Genomic DNA, 18040 nt, shown 5'->3' with positions numbered 1-18040 from the left:
TACAAATATATGAATGTGTTTGTTATACGAGGTTGATTTTTCTTGCATAATTGTAGGAGTTACGTTAAGCAGTCCCTACAGTAAAACTGCTATCTCCACAACTGGTGCCAAAGTTAAGAGTTCACCAGGCAGGCAGTCAGGAAAGGAAGATGGATGCAAAATGGTGAAGATCAAGGGCAGGTAGGAACTCACTAGCAAGAGCTGGAAGTCCACTGGGACCAGAGTCTGGTCTTTCTGTCGCTGACCTTGGTGACAAAGGTATCCTTTCTAGGTTGGAAACCTTCTTTGTCACAGAGATGAACGCATACACCTGGTCCAGGGGTGAGAGAGGCTAATAGATGGGAAGAAAGTGCAATTTTAGGCCCAGCTGCTGCTTCAAATCAACAGGGTGAATCAGCTGATCAGCAGCAATGTATATCTGTGCTACAAAAGTATGCTGATTTCCAAGTCTTCTAAGAATCCTCCTGTGGCTTCCCCTAACCAGAAATGTACAAGAAAGGGAATTCTAGGAAACGCGGTTCATCTTAGCCGAGTTGGTACATTATAACAGCATCTTTCATATGTAGATATGTCACATATACAAATATATTTTGGGTTTCTTTGGTGTATATTTTTGATAGTGTCGTATTTTTTCAATTTACTTATTTTCATTCAAGAATTTAATAAGATTCAGGACAATTTTATGAGTAAAAGTGGTGGAGAAGAGAACTTATCAAGTTAAAATGAGATAGAACAAGTATCAATTAAAATAAAGTCATTAATTAAATGGATTTAATTTTTTAAAAAACTAAGTTATCAAAACTTCATTAAAATTTGAAATTTCTAACTTTTGTAAATCTGAGGCAGTGTCTGTCTCTCTACCAATTAAGATAAAATGTACCCAAGAAATCCCACTTTCAGCAAACAACCAGGAATGTAGTTCCAACATCTTTGAGCATTTATTTTCTCAATCATCTTCCGTTTAGATAGATTTCATTTTCAAATAGAGATTCATTTTACACATGGATTCTATACAGAGCCACTGTATTCTTGCTGAGGGAAGATTCCTTTGTTGTTAGGGACAGAGTAAGCTTATTATTATCTACTCAATTAAGTTTATCTTCAGTTGAACAACTCAGGTACTCAGACAATGTATTAAAGCATTTAACCTTTCATGATTGTTACTTTTATTCTTCAGTGAAGAGTATTAGTTTCAGTTCTTTAATAGTAATTTAGTAACTATTTCATTAAATTCTTCTAACCTACTCTTAAAATAATGTCTTCTGTATTTTGGCCCATTGTGCCTTGGGATCTTTTGGACTTGAGAAAACTTCACAGTCCAAAATCCTGAATACTTAGGGATACTTTTTTTTTTTTTTAAAAAAACTCCTATTGAATGGAGTTAAGATTTATTATCAGGTAGTTATGGAGACAAGGATCCTCATTTTTAAGAAACCAGAGGTTTTTGTGTGTGTGTGTTTTTGTGTGTGTGTGTGTGTGTGTTTACTATGACTAAACCTTGAGAACATTATTTTGGAAGATAGTATGATCTCAAGTTAGGGCTGGCTACAGAAAAAGTGATATCTTTAGATGTGTATAGGTGCAACAGGAGAAGGGAATTCCTAAAGAGTGTTTGAGTGATGCTGAGGAGGTGTCTTTCTCTGTCACAAATTTTTGCCGAAGAACCTTTGACAGCTTGTTTAGTGCATTTTGAGTTCCAATTCAATTGTTAGCAGGTCATGCTAGATTTCTGCAAGTTTGCTAAGAGTAATAACTCAAGACAATATTTGTTCCTGAAGTATATTTGCTCCAGCAATTTATAGAAAATACATTCTCACAGACTGAGGAATTTCAAAGGGAAGGTGGGGTGGGGGTGGGAGACAAAGAGATTAACCTGGGAATTTATATGCATACTAGAGGCCTGGTGCACAAAAATTTGTGCACTCGGGGAGGGGGGGAAAAGGGGGGTCCCTCAGCCCGGCCTGTGCCCTCTCGCAGGCTGGGACCCCTCAGGGGATGACTACCTGCTGGCTTAGGCCTGCTCCCTGGGGGATTGGGCCTAAGATGGCAATCAGACATCCCTCTGGCAGCCCGGCAGCCCTTGGGGGATGTCCACTTTCCAGTGGGGAGCAGGCCTAAACTGCAGTCGGACATCCTTAGTGCTGCTGAGGAGGCAGGAGAGGCTCCCACCACCACCACTGTACTGGCAGCCATCAGCCTGGCCCTTGGCTGAGCAGAGCTCTCCCATGTGAGAGCGCCCTGACCACCTGAGGGCAGCTTCTGCATTGAGCGTCTGCCTCTGGTGGTCAGTGTGTGTCATAGTGATTAGTCATTCCCAGTCTTTCTGCTGTTAGGGTCAGTTTGCATATTACCCTTTTACTACCCTATTACCCTATTACATCTTGGCTGGCAGTTAAATTTTGCCTATTACCCTTTTACTACCATATTACATCTTGGGAGTCTGCCCTCTGGTGGTCAGTGTGTGTCATAGTGATTAGTCATTCCCAGTCTTTCTGCTGTTAGGGTCAGTTTGCATATTACCCTTTTACTACCATATTACCCTATTACATCTTGGCTGGCAGTTAGTTTGCATATCTCGCTGATTAGCCAATGGGAAGGGTAGCGAATTTACAGTTAATTACCATGTTTCTCTATTTACTTCAGGGCTGGTTTGCCCTGAAGGGTGTCCTGGATCAGGGTGGGGGTCCTGCTTGGGTACCTGGCCATCCTGGATAAGGGGATGATGGCTGTTTGCAGCTGGTCACACCCCCTTCAAGGTGGGGGTCCCCACTGGGGTGCCTGGCCAGCCTGGATGAGGGGATGATGGCTGTTTGCAGCTAGTCACACCCCTTTCAGGGTGGGCGTCCCCATTGGGGTGCCTGGCCAGTCTGGGTGAGGGGCTGAAGGCTGTTTTCAGGCTGGTGGGCGACAGAAACTCCCAGCCTCTCCTTTTTTCTTTTTCTTTTCATTCTGGGATTTATTTACGTTCTATAGCTGTCACTGGAGCTGAGAGCAGGCTCCAGCTCTGAGGCCATTGCCTTCTGAAAGCAGGTACCTGGGCTTGTTTAGATTCTATAATTGAACCTCTGTTGCCATCACTGGTCACTCTAAGCTCTGAGGCTGCGCTGGCTGAAAGCAGATACCTGGGGTTTGTTTAGGTTCTATAATTGCAACTTTGTTGCATCCGGAGCTCAGAGCTGGACTGCGGCAGGTGGGGAACCTTGGCTTCCTCCTTCACTGGAGCAAGCAAGCCTCCTGTTCACTTCAGCTGCCTGGCTGCCTGCCGCCATCTTATCTGGCAGTTAATTTGCATATCTCGCTGATTAGCCAATGGGAAGGGTAGCGAAGTTACAGTTAATTACCATGTTTCTCTATTATTAGATAGGATGGTATATGCATAGCCCATGGACACAGACAATAGTGTGGCTAAGGCTTGGGAAGGTGTTGGGATGAGGGGTCAGTGGGAAAAACAACAACAATACTTCAGCAATAAAGATAAATTTAAAAAAGAAAAAAATATATTCTTGCAAAGGACAGAGCTGTTGAACAATTGTGTGAGAAATGAGTAATCATCATATTTAGGTAGTTAGGGGTCATTTTGGTTAAAACTGGAAGTTACTCAGGGCTTTAGTTGTGTTCTTGACAGTAGCAACTTAACAATGTAATCTCTGTGTAACATTTTCTTAAGGTCTATCGTTTTCTAACTTTAGATATAGTCACCATTTCTTATACTTAGTTGTTACTCAGTATTGTGATTTCAGGAGAAATATGGTATGAAAATATAAAGCAAAGCTATTTGAAAAGTGTATGAAAATACAAATTCCTATTTATAGTGATTATAGGAGAAAAAGAAACACAAAGTAACAAAAATTCATGCAAGCAAATATCCATCAAATTGTACCATTGCTTAAAAAATCTCCTAGATATATTGTTTAAAGAATAGATTTTTTATGCACATACTAGAGGCCCGGTGCACGAAATTCATGTGGAGGGTGGGGGGGGGGCGGTCCCCTCAGCCCAGCCTGCACCCTCTCCAATCCGGGATCCCTCTCACAATCCGGGACCGCTGGCTCCTAACTGATCACCTGCCTGTCTGCCTGATCACCCCTACTGGCCCCCCTGCCAGGCTGATCACCCCTAACCACCTCTACCTGCTGGCCTGGTTGCCCCAACTGCCCGCCCGCTAGCATGGTTGCCCCTTACTGCCCCCGCCCCCTGCCAGCCTGGTCACCCACAACAGCCCTCCTCTGCCGGCCTGGTCTTCCCTAACTAAAAAGGTCAAAGTACCTGTACCAGGCCTAAAGCTAAAGCTTTAACCTACAGTATCAACTATTATTCTGTTTAATAGCACTAATCAAATAACTGACCAACACTGACGTAGATAAGTAAGAAAACACAAAAATTATGGAAGTAGGCTGTTTGGTGCTTGTACAAGCTGCAAAAACATCAGAGGGACCTTGTTTCTTCTATCTTCTTATTGCAATTTAGCCTTGGCTTTCATCCACAAGATGATGATAGCCTCTGTACTCCTAGTAATCAAAACCATTTCTGATATTATACATAAGAATCATAGAGTAGGGCAAAGGATAAAGGGCCAAATGAGATGTCAGGTGAGTTTGTGGATTATTTATAAACTTTCCTGGCAATCTCACCCAATGTATTTCTCTTATATCACATTGGCTAAACTTGAGTCACATAGCTACAGAAACACAAAAGTATATGCTGTAAGATTCCATTTATATAAAATAAAACTAATATATAGTGACAGAAACAGATATGGGTTTCTTGCTAGCAGGTTGAGAAAGGAGGTAAAGGACTATGAGGACCCTTTTGAGGAAGATGAAGAAATCTGTATCTTGTTGATATGTTTGTGAGAACCCCTCAAATTGTACATTTTAGATGGATACAGTTTATCTTTTCCTGAATAATGTTGATATGGAAAAATAAGAATGGATTAAGGTGGGAAAAAGGAAATTCTGGGCAAAAGAATTTGCTATAGTGGAAAAGCATGAGCTTTAGAATCCAATAGGCCAGGGGACAAAACCTGCCACCAGAACTTACTAGCTTTGAAACTTCAAAGAAGTTATTTCACTCTCTGGTTTTCAGTTTAACCATCTCTAATACATGGAAAATAATCTAACAGTGTTGTTTAAAACTTAAGGAAGAACACATGTTAAAATGACTTACAAAGAATCATGTACACCATAGCTACTTTTTTAAAAAAAACTGGGTGGCTAATGTAAATGATTTCAGATATTTATTTGCTCAGTAAGTTACAGCTTTACATAATTTATATAATTTAAAATGAAAGGAGATAACTACAATTATTGTAAACCCCACTAACATTTCATCTCTGTTTAAATGGATTTGCAAAGCATTTCTCTCATCTTCTAGCACTTTTGTTCCTATTTTCTCATATTCAATTGCCAAAGATCTTATTTGTTTCTAATAGAAAGAAATGTACTTTTTCACCTTGATCATTGCCATGATCAATGTCAGCCTTGTATTATTTGTTATATATTAGAGTCTATTAAAAGTTGGAATTACAAGATCATTTAAATATAAGAATGGGTTGGATATTGCTAGCAATGTGTTAAGTGACTACTACATTTCCATCTGAGTTGCTATATTCAATAAACATAGTTCTTCTGAAGAATATGATTGTCCTATGAACTCATTTTATTCTACCCTTTGTATATATTTGGAGGGCCCTAGGAGATTTTTACTTTTATTCTATGATTCAGTGCTCACAGGGACATCCATAAATTATCTTTCAAGACTCAATTTCAGTAACAACTTCTCTTGCAACTTCCCTTGGCCTTTTCTATGACAAGAAGAAAAGCACTGTAATTTAAGTAATAAAACCTTAAAGATATCTAGCCTAATTTCTTTACTTAGTAAATGGATTTGGACAAGAAAAATCGCTTGTTCAAAGGAAAATAGCCATATCATGTCAAAACTAGGACTGGAATACAGGTTCATTATGCCCAGTACAATCTAGCAAATTATTCACTCTCTATGTTGACATTTTTTAGATTTTCTGAAATAATATAACCACTTTCTTTTCCATTTATTTACTTAGCATGCACATTATTTAGAATACATAAATTTATGTTTCAAAGAAGTAACACTCCAAACAATGACATAAATAAGAGAGCTATTTATTTCACTTACGTTTCAAATCAGAGGTGAGCCATCTGGGGCTTATTGGCTAAAGGTCCTGTCTTTCCTCACTTGTGGTTTCCATTTGTGGAATACAAGATAACTGTTCAGCCATTGTCATAGCCCAAAGAATTTGAAAGGGTGAAGATGAGTGGCAGGCAGGCAATTTCTTTTAGGGTGACCATGCAGAAATTACACTTACAATGTTGTCTCACACACTGGAGACATAGGATCTCCAACTCAGTATTGATATTTGATAAAATCAGGAATTATATCATGGCAAGAAAAGACATGAAGAATGCAAAATGAAAAGTAATTAGAAGTGTCTGTTACAGGATGCTTTTTATTGGTGACTTAAACTTTTTTCCTGGAAAACCTTGAAAGAATTTTGAAACAAAAAAGTTAAAATTTCTAAGTTCATGTAGAAAATTATATCGTAAATTTACAGAGTTGCAAAGGTTATAAATTCTAGCATATATTGATTAAATTGTTTTCATACCCAGTGTCATCCAGTTAAAAGTGTATGAAAAAGCTCTCCTTTAACAATCATTTTATGTTTTTTTTCTGCTTGGATTTATATTTTTATTCTACCTTTGCCATAGAATTATATTCTAATCTGTACTAATAAAAGGGTAATATGCTAATTAGACCAGACATCTTCCAGGCGACCTTCTGGATGTCCTTTTGGCCAAAGCCACAGGGGCGGGGTGGGGACAGAGGCAGTTAGGGGGATCAGGCTGGCAGGGGAGAGCAGTTAGGGGGATCAGGCCAGCAGAGGAGAGCAGTTAGAGGGATCAGGCTGGCAAGGGAGAGCAGTTAGGGGGATCAGGCTGGCAGGGGAGAGCAGTTAGGGGGATCAGGTCAGCAGGGGAGAGAGGTTAGGGGTGACCAGGCAGGCAGGCAGGCAGAAGTGGTTAGGGGCAATCAGGTCAGCAGGGGAACAGTTAAGGGTATCAGGCTGGCAGGCAGAGGTGGTTGGGGATGATCAAGCAGGCAGGCAGGCGAGCAGTTATACAAAATTTGAATTTTTTTTCTGTGTCATGTAGTTTGAAGTTTAATTTTTTCCTAGGGTAGCCTAATTATTATCATCCTAATATATAAAAACCCTGAGTCCATCATGACCTAATGGATGACCGGTCCATCCCACGGCCCTCAGGCTCCATGGATCAGGGGATGCTAATGGGGGAACTGGAGTCCCTCAGGCTCCAGTGAATTCGTGGCAGCAGTGACTAGTGAGCGGGCAGAAGGCAGACCGCTTGGTCCCTCTCCCGGCCCACAGGCTCCCATCGATCAGGGGATGGTTAACAGGGAACCGGAGTGAGTGGCCCAGCAAGTAGCTGGAAGGCAGGCCTCTTGGTCCCGCCTCCTGGCCCTCAAACTCCAATCAATCGGTGGTGGAGGCGAGGTGGAACTGGGGACTGGATTCCTTAGTAGACCTGTAGGTTCAATCTCCAGAGGTCAGGCCAGACACCAACGGACCAGTGTCTCCGGCACTATCCCGACAGCGCTACCGGCCTCCTGGAACTTGGCCTCTGGCACTGCGACTGCTTCCCCTCCCTAGACACTCCACAAGGAAAAAAGGATACTGCCAGCAGTGACTGACTGCTCTCCCTGTGCTTCCTCCAGGTCACTCAAGCCAGCCCCCACCAGCCCTGCTCCAGATGAAGTGTGATCACTGCGCACGGAAGGAATGTAGTAAAAAAACAAAAAACACCCTAACTGGTTTGGCTCAGGGTAGAGCGTCAGCCTATGGAGTGATGGGTCCAAGGTTTGATTCTGGTCAATGGCATGTACCTTGTTTGTGGGCACATCCCCATTAGGGACTGTGCAGGAGGCAGCTGATAGATGTTTCTCTCTAGTCGATGTTTCTAACTCTCTATCTCTCTCCCTTCCTCTCTGTAAAAAAATCAATAAAATATATTTTAAAAAACCAAAACCAAAAACCATTAACCAAGAGAATACCGCAGTCAACGTCTGGAGTCTGGCTCAGGAGAATGGAGAGAAGGGAGAATTCCCTAAGTTGGCCGATGCCAAGATATTTCTGAGTGACTGCCTGGCATGTGACAGTTGTGTGACTGCAGAGGAAGGAGTTCAAGTTTCTCAACAGAACACCACGGACTTCTTCCATGTTCTGAACCTTAATAAGAAATGTAATAACTAACAGCACAAGGTGCTAGCAGTGTCCATGTGTCCTCAGTCTCTGCCTTATTTTGCTGCTAAATTCAGCCTCAGTGTCACTGATGCATCCAGAAGGCTCTGGCTTTCTCAAAAGCCTTGGGGCGTATTGTCTTTGACATGAAGATAGTTGTGGACTTCAGCATCCTGGAGAGTCAGAAGGAATTTGTGCATTGGTACTGCCAGCACCGTGAGGAAGAGCCCTGGCTATCCATGCTGACCTCCACCTGCCCCGGCTGGGACCGATATGCAGAGCATGTGCCGGGTCACCCCATCACCCACCACCTCTACACGGCCAAGTCTCCCCAGCAGATCATGGGCTCTATGGTGAAGGATTACTTCACCAGATGGCAGAACTTGTCCCCAGACAAGCTTTTCCACGTCATTGTGGCCCTTTGTTAGGACAAGAAACTGGAGGCCCTTTGAGGAGATGTTCCCACAGCTTTACATAGTTCCCAGGGTGCTGACTGCGTGTTAACCTCAGGGGAAATTGTCCAGATAATGGAGCAAAGTGACCTCACCTCGAACGATGCTGCTGTGGGCACTCTGTTTGGAGACAGAAAGGAGAAGGAGGTGAGGCTCCACGAGGGTGCCAGCTCCGAAGGGTACCTGGCACACAGCTTCAGGCACATGTCCAAGGAGCTGTTCAACAAGGATGTGGGAGTGCTCACCTACCTCACCCTGAAGAACAAAGACTTCCAGGAGGTCACCCTTGAAATGGACGGAGAGGTTCTGCTACGCTTTGAGGCTGCTTGCAGCTTTCAGAACACCCAGATGTAGTCCTGAAGCTGTAGAGGGGCAAGTTCCCCTGCCACTTCGTGGAGGTCCTGGCCTGCGCCAGGCATGCCTAAGCGGCAGGGGCCAGGCTCAGGCGAGGACAGGTGTTCAGACAGGGCACTGCTGCAGCAGATGGAAGGCATCTACGCTGCCATCCCGGTGTGGTCCCTGGAGACCAGGGCCTATGTGCAGGAGCTGTACCAGGAGTGGCTGGGGCGGGGGGCGACTCCCCGCGGGCCCAGGCGGCCCTGCACACCACTTAGCAGGGCCCAGGGCAGCCTGCCAGGACATCAAGTGGTAAAGGTCCAGCAGACACCCAGCCTGCAGGCTGCCTGAGGAGGGGTGTCAGACACGTGAAGGAAAGGCTTAGCATCTCTGTCATCACTTTGGTTTTCAGAATTCCCTGCTCCCCATCTGTCGGCTCCCTCCCTCTGAGGGACACTGTCATCGTCACATGGGTGCAACTGGAATATTGTATCTCGAGAGGATTGCCCCAATGTGCGCATCATTTTATCTGATGATGAAAAAAATCCCAAAGAACAAGAATGGAGACAGACTACTGTCCTTTAGGCTTAAAAAAACCCAACAAACTCTGGAAGTGTCCTGCAAAAAGCTGTGACTTGGTTCTGTCCATGTGCCTCAGAGAGCTTGGATGAGGAAATGGTCCGGTTTGGCCCTGACCTTACCCACTTACGTTACTCTTGAAGGCGTCTTTGCCACAATGTGAATAAACTGACACCTTTTGGAATAGGGGCTCATACAAAAGTCTGCATTCCCAACTTTTCTTGAAACAGATCTATGTTCTGCAGCTGTGGCCACCGTCCTGAGATCAGGTCCTGTCAACTAGGTCCTGTCTCTGGGTATCAGGGGGCACTGGAGTGCCCCCCCATTCCCTTTTACATTCAGGGATTGCGCTGAACTCACTTTGGGGGAGGCCTGGCAAGGGTGACAGGTGTCACAGATGGAAGGATGGAGAATGGAGAGGCGGACACCCTGCTCAGTCCTTCCCTGGGTGGGGTCAGGCCGATGAAGGCCAGCCAGCCCACCCCACAATAGGGTGAGATAGTGTTCTCTGTGTCCACCTCTCACCCCATGGGTCCGACCACTCCCCTCAGCTTCCGGTGGCTCTCTGCATTCCACGATAGTGCACTCTGCCCTCACATGCTGCTTGCCCTACGTGAGAAGGAAGAGAGCAGTTGGCCCACAGACAACTACACAGAAAGATAGGGCTCACAGCTGGGGAGCACAGTGGCAGTCGCGGGAGCCTCTCCTGCCTCCATAGCAGGACTAAGGAGCAGCGAGCTGAGTAGTAAGGAGAGTGAGCAGGCAAGAGTAAGGGGTCCTGGACTGCGAGAGGAATTTCCAACTGTCCAGCAGGCGGACATCCCCTGAGGGGTCCTGGATTGCAAGAGGGTGCAGGCCGGGCTGAGGGGACCCTCCCCCCAGGCACGAATTTCATGCACTGGGCCTCTAGTAAGTATATAATTGATAACATTATTATACATCGCTATAGTTTATTATAAAAGGGTTTTAAAAATGACTTTGATGCATGGAGTTATTTTCCTTTTTAAAACTATCTATAGATTAATATCACCTATTGCTCAATTGAGATATAATTGAGGCTCAATATAATTCCCATTTTTGCACTGGTATATATAAATAATTATAACTATTATCTCTCTATATATAAAAGCCTAAGTGACCAGCCTACTATTTGACCATTTGTTTGGCCGGTAGCTATGATGCGCAATGACTACCAGGGGGCAGATGCTCCAAATGGTAGTTATGACACGCACTGACCACCAGAAGGCAGACACTCAATGTAGGAGCTGCCAAGCTGCAGGGAATTGGCAGCTGCGTTTCTCGAGTGATGCACCCAGAACCAGACAGGAGGGAGCCCGATTCCGGGCTGCTTCACCTGAGAACCGCCCTCTCACAATCTGGGACCCCTCAGGGGATGTTGGAGAGCCTGTTTCAGCCTAAATCTTGCAGGCTAGGTTGAGGGACCCACCGGTGCATGAATCCGTGCACCAGGCTTCTAGAAATAAAATATAGATGAGAAGAATGCTATTAAAAATGCAATGTCATTCAATTCTTTGGACACTTATTGAGTTGCATGCCAAAAAAAAAAAAAATCACATTGAGATCTATTATGAATACTCTAGTAATTAAAAAGTGTAAGAGATATTCTTTTAATGTAATGAAAGCAAGTAATCTGGAAATTGTATGATATATGAAAGTATTTGTCACAAGGCTTTACTGTCATTCACTTTCTGGACACTAAACTGAAATTGAATCATCCTTATTATTTCGACCCTGAATGAATTTTATACAATAACCAATTTGTAATTGAGATATTAAAAACAGAGGTTAACATTACTTTTGAAAAATGGATGAGAGAGACTGCTCAAGGAAAGAAGGGCAAGAAGAAATACTGGTTTATTCTCATGAAGGTTAAATTTATGAAAGCATGAAGCCAAAATGTGGTGGTCGGGTCCCAGTTCGTTGTCTCATAAAATCAACGAATGAATTTGTGGACAAAAACGGTTAGCAGAAGCAAAATTTATTGAGAGAAGCCAGTCCTGGAGAAGGTGCAGCTCAGGTTCCAAAAGCAGGCGAGTGTCCAGAGCTTCTGTTCCGTGTTGCAGCTGGGGGTAGTTCAGCATCCAAGCTAATCAAAGTCTGTTAGTCCACGTGTGGAATTCCACGTGGCCATAAACGATGTGGGCATAGGGGAGCACATTCCCTGCCATAGGAGCCTAGAGTCCAGTGTGCCAGACAGAGCAGAAAGGGAGGAAGAGAGTTTCTTTCTTTGTGGAGGGATAGATACAAGCTTGCTAGCTTCTGATTGATTCTTTCAAAAAATTCTGCCTTAGCAACATCCTTAGGATTGGTTATAAGCCTCACTGCCCATCTTAGCAACATCCATATATTTTAAAGTTCATGTCTCCCTTGCATGCACCCTTTCCCCACCCTGCTGGGTCGCCTTACTTACCCCTGCCAGCTGAGTTTCCTGGTGCTACTTCCCCCCCACCGGTGGTCCAAACCCTGACTACCTAGCTACTTTCTGTCTCCTCAAGCATACGTATGAGAATCTAGGGTTTGGCAATGATTGTGCTGTTTCCTTAGGAAGTCTTCGTGTTATTCCAGGTTGCACGTACCCTAATTTGAAGATTATTACTTAGCAATGTATTATTTACGTACTATTTTTAATGCTCTGTTTTAAAAGCTTTGCCCAAACACAACCTTCTACTCACAAAATGTTTGCCATTTGATATTTTATGTATATACAGAGTAAGCAAAGTAGGTTTACGGTTGTGATAATGCAACACAGAGTAAATAAAACTATTGTAATAATCATAGCCTGCATGTCTTTTTTAATAACTGTAAACCTACTTTTGCCCACCCCTGAATATACCTGATACAGCAGGTCCAACCAGGATTACCTCCTATGAAGTGAAGTCATTGTATCAAGGGCATGGTTCTTTGTCTCAGGCTAAAGACATTGAAGAGAGATTGATGAGTAAAAAGTACTGGACAAGAACATAAAGTTCTTAGGATACTGTGTTTTACCCTGGATGACATGCTGCATTTCTCGTTATATATTTCTTTTTCTTATAACCCAAACAATGTTCAAATGGGAGCAGCCAAACCCACTTTTGGCCCATTGCCTTCAATTCCAACTAAAACAAGACTTGATTCTCTATGTTTATCAGAGCCATTATATCCTTTATTTTGAATGAAACAATTAAAAATGGTCATGAGTCATTTTGAATGGGCATATATGAAACTCTTTAAGAACTATAAAATTTGCATTAGTCATTGCTGGTTGGAGTTTTCACAGTTAATATCTAAAGGTATGTCATCTCACTATCAAATAACCAGTCTCTGAGATTCCCTCCTAGTCATACTTCAAGGGCGGATGCCAAGCCCTTGATAAATGTGCAAGTGAGATAAGAAGAGGGACTGCTTAGTGAGACCTGGTAATCTATCAAGCCCATTGGTATCTTATCTTTGCTTTACCTACTGGTTATCTTGTAACATGTGTTCTTTTAATTAAAAGTAATTCATCTTCTCTTGCTTAACTGATAAATATGTCTAGCCACAGGGAGTAGAGGCTAAGGGAATAGAAAACTATAGGAAAAGAACCTAACTTTTTAGCAGAAAGTCTTTTACAGGCCACAAAAAGTTTTAAAACTTTATCTGCTCCAAAATATCTTAAAATACTTAAGGAAAGAAACATTTTTGTGTATTTAGTTTTTTTCTTTCTTTGTTTTGTAATTTTTTACATGTTCAACAAGTACTGACCCAGGCTTCATTGGAAGCTAAGAATATAATAGTAAACAGAAGAGAAAAAAATCCCTATTAGTGGACCTTGCTCCCTCGTAAGAAATTCTCAGTGTGAGTTTGTGGAGACAGCAAAGAAAGATTCATAGATTAATAGTATATATAAGGTTTCCCAGAAAATGTGTACACATATGTTTTTTGATAATTCAATTGCTATTTCTTTCTTTTCAAATTTAACCCATTGGAATTAATAATTGTTCCAAGTGTGTATACATTTTTAGGGGACATCCTGTATTTACTAAAAGCCATATTTTTTGTAGATGAAATTGTCTAATGGCAAAGAGAGTACTGTTTAACAAAGACAAAAGAGAGATGACGCATAGAGTTTTCCAGACAGTCTTAACTTCAAATATTTTATCACTTCTATAAACATGTTTGAAAAATAATGAATACATGTAATCTTTACACACATGCACAATGCGAAAATTACCCCACTTGTCTCAGTTCTATTTTGAGATCTTCCAGTTTCCATCCTTGGTGATCTTGTGTAAATCTATGAGCTTTGTTTCTCTCATTATGTCAAGTTAAAATATTGTCGACACTATATACCATTATATGGGTGCTATCTATCAGTGTCTTTGGAAGCATCATGAAGAATATACAGTGCTATTTAACTGTAGGGATGCCGTAACAAAATACATAGACTAGGTGGCTTAAACAACCGAAATTTATTTTCTCCCACCTCTAGAGAGAAAAAGAGAGACAGAGAGAGAGATGGAAAGGAAAACATTGATCCTTTGCCTCCTGTACATGCCCCAACCGGGGAATGAACCTGTAGCCTTTTGGCGTACAGGACAACACTCCAACCAACTGAGCTACCAGGCCAGGACTGTTTTAGTTCTTAAGATTGTTTCGCTATTACAAATCCTTTCATTTTCATATAAATTCTTAATTGATCCTGAGAAAATGTTTGTAAAAATTCTGCTGACCTTGCATTAGGTTGCTGTAAGTTTATCAAATGATTTGGAAGGATTTAATACTTTAAAAATTCTTATTATATTTTCAAACATATCTTCAATAAAATTATCTCTCTTTTGTCTTTTGGAAAATCAAATAACCCATATGTTTGATCATTTGATATGATTATCTCCAATCTTGTTGTTTTTTTACATTCTTCTCCACTTTTTTGTTTGTTCATTTTAATGTAGATGCTTTTTATTTATTTATCTTCAAATCCATTGAAACTATATTGCACTTTCTCAGGTCTCTGTTAAGTCTATTAAAAAGATTCTTTGTGATAGTACCTTTTTAATTTTTAGAACATACACATTGTTTTAAAAACTATTTTCTATATTCTGTAATTCTCCATTAGGAACTATATACATAGTTCCTAAGTTTTTCACTATTGTCTTTAAGGTATTTATCATGGTTATTTTAAAGTTTCTGTTAGTTGATTCTAACATAGGATCCAACTTTGGGTCTGCTTAGGTTTGTGCCACTTACCAATATATTGCCTATCAGCTCCAAATTTACTCTTTATTGCCTTGCTTTTTATATAGGCGCTACAACCTGTAAACATTTCTCTGTTGTCAGCTGACAGAATGGTTGCACAGCATATTGAACACCCAGTGGTGCTAGCCTGCAGGGAGTGTCATTGCATGAGCACGGTAGCTTCCCAATAAATTATGTGAGCATTGCAACCACCTTTTCATTAGCTCAGCAGCAAGCCTGTGGGCAATTCCTGGAGAGTTTCATTGACACCTAAGTAGGCAATTTCCTGCTTGCTTACTTCTGCCGGCACAACTACAGCAGACTTTTATGACATACAGTGACTATAGCCGTACCACCTCTGGTGAGATCTGAATCTAAGTCATGTATTACGGAATTTCTTTAAAAATTTTCCTTCCTTGGAGTATTCAGCTTCAGCCATATTGGTAGTGCTGTTCCCTATAGCTGATTTATTTTTATTTTTATTTTTTTAGAATTCCATTTACACCCCAAAAACTTAATCTGGGTTAGCAGTTTATACATCTTTATTATAAACTCTCCCTATTCAAATGTCCACAGGACTCTCCATAGGACTCTGACTGATACAAAATTGGTAGTAATAATGGTCCCACAGAGATGGGATTTTTGAATTGCTTTTATTGTGTTTTGGGTTTTGATACATTGCTGAGTTCCTTGCTAATTAGAAATGGGATACTAATAATCCAGGACATTCTGTGGCATTACACTTAATCAAGCTATTATTAGTGTTTGGTTGTAGTGAAGTGCCAGTTAACACAAGTGCCTTTGAGTCCAGTGACTGTTAACTTCACTCCTGTGGCAATAGTGACAACTACATGAACGTCTGAGAACTATGGTGTGAAGTAGATTCTTCTGTGTGTATACTGCAGAACTTATAGAAAACAAATAATAAGCTCAAGTCCCTTAACTCACAGCTCAAGTGACAATATGAAAACAGAGCACTTCTTTGAGAGGCTACAGGTTTGATATTGCTGAAAAATCAAAGACAAAAAGTAAAGACAGCAGTCAAAGACAAAAAATGTGATTGTGTGACATGCTGAGTTGAAATGTTAGAGAATTCAGTATCATCAGTTTTCTATGTTGAAGTTATAGATTGGTAAAGACTAAAATTTGTAATGGGAACATCTGGTAGTCCTAGATGAAATGAACAGTCTTTATCACCTATGTCATTCTGAGCTGCACTTGTCAGTAGAAGTAGATTGCCCTTCTGTGTGTGAGGAGACTGGACTTCCTTTGCTTGCAAATCTTATGTCCTTAAGAAGGGATGATGCAACTTCTTCTCAAGACATATCACAGTCACTCCCTTTTACCATTAGATCCATAACTTGTGTCAAATCTCACAATGTCCCAAACAGGAAAAATACACACTATGACCCAGGAGAAAACACCTAAACACCAAAAGAATTTTAAGACTTAGCTAGTTTACCTACAGAAAAATGGAGAATAAATTAGATGAATAAAGGAGGAAACAGATACCATTTATGTTAGTGAACTTACTAGCGATTCTGAACTTAATGCATTACCTTGTGTCCCGGAGGTGAGCCAAGTGGTTTATTATTTGGTCGACTGAAACTCGGAGTCAGTGTGGCCTGTACTTAATGAGCTTAGGTTTCTTACCTGGTAAGCTATGAAGGAAGGAATCTAAAGGTCTAAGCATATAATAAAACATATAATAAAAATGTAGTCATGATGTATGACCGCATACCCACTATGTTCTATATGAAGGGAGAGAAGAAGTACCTTCACCGAGGCATTAAAAATAAACAAGAGCAGTACCTGCATCCTTGAATAGACCTCCAATCACTCTCCTCTTCAGGAGAAATATGGCCATTTGGTTTGCTAGCTAGGTATGGCTTTCTTGATTTTAATGTAACCATTATTTCCCAGCATAGCAGAGACCTAAGTTACAATGCTTAACTACCAAAATCAAGGTGGTCATATCTACCACAGGAAATAAGTACTAAAAATGCCTCGGCTAGAAGGATATTTTTCAGTGTCGAACTAATCACTGTTTCGATAGGAATGAACTAGATGGGTAGCCAACTAGTGTATGGAGATCTACCTATACCTATACCTATACCTATACTTATTCCTACGTAAATCTATATCTATATCTACATCTATATCTATATATCATCTGTACTTATCTATATGTTGTTATTCTGATACTGCTCGTAGATATTTAAATCAAGATCTTTCAGGTATTCTACAAATTTCTAAATTATTGTTGCTATAAAAATTATGTTGGTTAAAAAAATTTTCCCTAGTCAGATTATTCAATATGTCTGCATTTTGTATATAGAATTTTAAGTTGATCTAGTCATTTAATTTGATTTTCTGCTGGAAGCAAAACAATAAAAATTCTTATAATAAAAGGGCATCTTTAATTCCCTTTATAATTATGAAAAGATAAAATAAAGCATAATTAGGGTAGACATGGGCTATGTGTAAAGCTGTAGTTGATTTTTTTGTTCAATATCATAATAAGAAACTCTAGTAGAATAATCCTTTGTTCAGATTAAACAGATATCTATGATGCATTAGCACTGAGATGTGTGATATCCAGTGTATATGTGTAAACAATAAAATCCACAGGTTCTGTCCTTAAAGATTGTACATTGTTTTTAGGAAGATAATTCTAGTGGGTGAAGTATAATCATTGCATGTATATATGTTATTTGGGTATATAATGTATATATGTACTATATATACATATGACATACATATGTAATATAATCATCACATAGCATTACATGCATAAGTATATGTGCTATAACCTTGCCCTATATTAACATGTAACAGAGCAGATTATTATATAAGGGAGAAAGGAGGGAAATAAAGGTGATAGAACAAAACAAACAACCCATTAAATACTATTCATACACTTGGAAATTAAATTGAAAAAGAAGTACATAATTAACTTGATACCAGAGATGTATCATCACTTGCATGACAATTAATTGGAAAAAACAACAACAGTGAATCATCTCAACTTCTACCTGGAATAATAAAACTATTGTATCATTTACTGTAGTCAAATTTGTGTTGGAAGCCATGTTGATTGAAGAAAAAAAAAGTTGCTTAGGTATTTATAACTTTAAACATATGGACCTAAGAAGAAGGACTCCTGGTG

The 18040-nt window shown here is 40.7% G+C and overlaps 1 pseudogene across 1 annotated transcript in view; it reads left to right on the top strand.

Annotated features, from left to right (window-relative positions):
• LOC308518506 (nuclear prelamin A recognition factor-like) overlaps positions 1-9429 on the top strand; it is a 41614-nt pseudogene extending 32185 nt beyond the window's left edge. The window contains exon 2 of the transcript in view: positions 8099-9429. The product of the transcript in view is annotated as a nuclear prelamin A recognition factor-like (transcript). The remainder of the gene's footprint in view (positions 1-8098) is intronic.
• The last annotated feature ends 8611 nt before the right edge of the window (positions 9430-18040 follow it).

Source organism: Myotis nattereri (genome assembly GCF_964212035.1).
Source record: "Myotis nattereri genome assembly, chromosome: 4".
Taxonomy (NCBI): domain Eukaryota; kingdom Metazoa; phylum Chordata; class Mammalia; order Chiroptera; family Vespertilionidae; genus Myotis; species Myotis nattereri.
The sequence above is the reverse complement of the archived record's forward strand: the minus strand, read 5'-3'. Positions and strand labels throughout refer to the sequence as shown.